This window comes from Cynoglossus semilaevis, chromosome 13, assembly GCF_000523025.1.
Source record: "Cynoglossus semilaevis isolate Cse_v1.0 chromosome 13, Cse_v1.0, whole genome shotgun sequence".
NCBI lineage: Eukaryota > Metazoa > Chordata > Actinopteri > Pleuronectiformes > Cynoglossidae > Cynoglossus > Cynoglossus semilaevis.
In genome coordinates this window covers 21,865,435-21,868,988 of record NC_024319.1, presented here as the reverse complement: position 1 = coordinate 21,868,988, position 3,554 = coordinate 21,865,435, and the positions used below count along the sequence as shown (strand labels likewise).

The 3,554-nt window shown below is 42.6% G+C and overlaps 1 protein-coding gene, 1 long non-coding RNA gene and 1 other non-coding gene across 4 annotated transcripts in view; 2 read left to right on the top strand and 1 right to left on the bottom strand.

Annotated features, from left to right (window-relative positions):
- LOC112487923 (uncharacterized) overlaps positions 1 to 3,554 on the bottom strand; it is a 19,490-nt gene that overhangs the window by 6,706 nt on the left and 9,230 nt on the right. The window lies entirely within an intron of this gene.
- bcl3 (BCL3 transcription coactivator) overlaps positions 1 to 3,554 on the top strand; it is a 24,825-nt gene that overhangs the window by 12,563 nt on the left and 8,708 nt on the right. The window lies entirely within an intron of this gene.
- trnal-cag (transfer RNA leucine (anticodon CAG)) lies at positions 3,431 to 3,513 on the top strand. The gene has a single exon. It is a non-coding gene; the product is annotated as a tRNA-Leu (tRNA).

The following is a 3,554-nucleotide window of genomic DNA, read 5'->3' as shown; positions in this document are numbered from 1 at the left end:
GATGGATGGATGGATGGATGGATGGATGGATGGATGGATGGATGGATGGATGGATGGATGGATGGATGGATGGATGGATGGATGGATGGATGGATGGATGGATGGATGGATGGATGGATGGATGGATGGATGGATGGATGGATGGATGGATGGATGGATGGATGGATGGATGGATGGATGGATGGATGGATGGATGGATGGATGGATGGATGGATGGATGGATGGATGGATGGATGGATGGATGGATGGATGGATGGATGGATGGATGGATGGATGGATGGATGGATGGATAGATAGATAGATAGATAGATAGATAGATAGATAGATAGATAGATCGTTTGTTGTTTGTGGATTAAAATGCGCTGTCAGAGAGAGGGGTAAGTGGGAGGGTCGATGATGTAGCTTTTCACAGTGAGTACAGTGAGTGTATTCATTTCACATGTATTCATTTCACATTTCACATCTTTTCGTAATATGTCACTGATTTTTTTTTTTTTTTTTGACGAAGACATGCTCACGTCCTCCACTGTCTCCATAATCCCATCATCATCATTCTGGATGTAGACTCATCATCAAATTTACACGATGATGAAAGTAATGAGAAAGGAAAATGAGAGCTACTTCAAGGGTGTTGACCAACAGGAAGAGTGACCGATTTGATCATTAATACTGGAATAAGGTAATAATAATGATGAAAAAAAAAAATAGTTGCCAGAACTGTATTGTAACTGATTCCAAAAAAACAGCAATGCAATCAATTACAGGAGTCCATGAGGGGTGCCCCAGGGCATCATGGTATTGGCCCCTGATTTACAACATACTGTATGTTTGTTTGTAGATGTTTGGCATCTAGGTCTGGCGTGGGCAAACTTTTTGACTCGTGGGCCACAACTGTCCTAAAATTGAACAAGGGGTCGGGTCAGGAGCAGATAGATGGAGCGTTGGTGTGAACTAAGATAAATGACATGTAAAAGTCATGCATAAAGGCTAAAATGCTAAAATGATTTCATCATTTTCTAGGCCATCTATTGGGGAAACGTGGGTATTGCAGGGAAAAGGCAGAAGTACAATGATAATATAAATAAATTATATAACAAATTATATAAAGCTTGGCGGACCGGATTAAAAAGCTGAACGGGCCGCATCCGGCCCCCGCGCCTTAGATGGCCCATGCCTGGTTTAGAACAAGACAACAGCGCTTTTGTGTTTTGCTGATGTCATAGCCTGTTACCATGATGCGATTTTCTAAAAAAAAGAGACTTAAAAAGGAACCTTAATATTCAAATAGGAAAACCATAGAGACTTAAAAAGTACCTTAATATTCAAATAGGAAAACCATAAATATTCTTGTCAAAACCTTAGCACTCACAGATATGGTTGTTGTCTATGTGTGAGAGGTCACAACTTTCAAATCAGATAAAATCAAATTGCTCTTACGCACACTTTTCACACATAAACTCTGCGGTTTTTATACACCCTGGTTACTACTGCACCTTACACTGCGACTCCCATTATAGCTAACCAGTTCCAACTGCCTCCTTCTGAACTGGTTCGCACGCCTGTTTAAACCGTAAAGAAGGTAGCATTGAATCTGATGTGGAACCACTTCCTCCATTAGGCTAACGATTGATTTACTCCTTTCCAAATACTGCGTACGTTTCTTTGTTTTTCAATAAACGAAGCCTCTTAAGTCTCTCCTCCGTATGCCCGCAGCATGTTGTTGAAGGTTAATGTGCACATGGTGGTGAGCAAAAGTAGTTTGGAAAGTTTGCACGGGTGAGACGTTTTGTGTGTGTGTGTGTGTGTGTGGGAGAGGGAGAGAGAGAGAGAGAGAGAGAGAGAGAGAGAGAGGGGGGCTGTGGAAATGAATGGGAGTGAATGAAAAGTCCCAAAAAGTTACATTGGAATTTGAAGTTTGTATGTATCATTGTCTGTGTGTGGTTTGTGTGTGTGTGTGTGTGTGTGTGTATGTGCATGTACTGGTATCCTCGTTCTCAGAAGTCACATGACCGTCCCTCCGCCCCTTGCTCTGGGCTGTTTCTCAACCATGAGCTGAGGTTCACAGGGTAGTTTTTAGGGACTTTCCCTTCTTGCATGTCTCTCTCTCTCTCTCTACCTTTCTCTCTACCTCTCTCTCTCCCTGTTTGTTTTGCACCATTACCAGTGTCTTTTTATTGTCTCTTACACCATGCATCTTGTGATCCCTTTAGTACCTAAATCATTACTGATTAAATGACTGCGCGTCCTCTCAACGGCACTACCGATAATAGAATAGCCGATGCTATTTCTGCTACGCTGGCTAGCGTCGTCTCTATCATATCGTCTGTCACCTTATCGCGCGGTGTTTGCCACCAGCTGTGGTCAGTGACAAAGCTTCAACATCCGTCTCTGCTCAGCACTTTTTTCTTTTTTTGTTCCAATATGGCTTCACCTCAGTCATGTTTAGCTTCCCAAATGCTGGAATGCAAATGGTGCGTGAGGATAGACACAGGGAAAACGTAGGGATTTTCCCTGTTATCGCATCTTTCCCTTGGACTCCCCTTTGCGGCTTCCATCGCTTCCTTGTTCCTCTCTCTCTCCTCCCACTTCAGCCCTCTCCCGTCCCCTTTCCTTATCTACGCTGCGCTGAATACTTGGAGTCGCTTTGAAATCACTTACAGGAAATCAGAGCCTGACCGTGCCCACTCTGAGAGATCTGTTTATATCACGTATCAAAAAAAATGCAATTGCAATTGCAATGTTTTTTTGTTTTTCTGCAACTATTACTATTTTTGGGGATACAAATTTAATCATGATGTTTGTTCAACAAGCCAAGAACGCAAATACGCATGTGACTCAGGGAGTTGAGGGAAATACCAGATGAACACTTGTATTGACATACTGGAAAAATTCCAGAGCTAGACACCCTTTTAATCTAGTCAGTTCACTGGAATAAACCTGAGGGCGCGCACACACACAAACAGGGAGGGAGGGGTTGGAGTGGAAGTGATTTAGTAGGGCCAAAAGCAAAACATGTCAAAATACACAGGTCATAAATAACTTCTTAATGACTCGATGAAACCTACGTTGTCAGCTGCCGTCCCACGTGGGGTAGACCAGATAAAACATTCTACGATGATACACGCTGACCTCACGTAGAGGAAAATACTTGATTGCTCAAGATATATTATCCAGACTTTCATAATGCACTCAAACATTCTTTTTCCCCACTTAACTACACAATATGTTTCTGTGAAGTTTTTTTTTTTTTTTTTTTTTTACACACAAGACAATTAGCTCAGGTACAAGTATGTACTTGAGTGCTGTCTCGGTCTTGCTGCCATGGCTCTTCGGTGGAAAAAAGGCTGTGCTTTTTACTTAGAAGCATAATGTCCTGGCGATTGGTTTTTATCAGAAAAATTTTCCAGCAGCTCTTCATGAGCTGTTAACAGTCAGGATGGCCGAGCGGTCTAAGGCGCTGCGTTCAGGTCGCAGTCTCCCCTGGAGGCGTGGGTTCGAATCCCACTTCTGACAAACGTTTCACTTTTGCAAAATACTTTTGCCAGCTCAAGTAG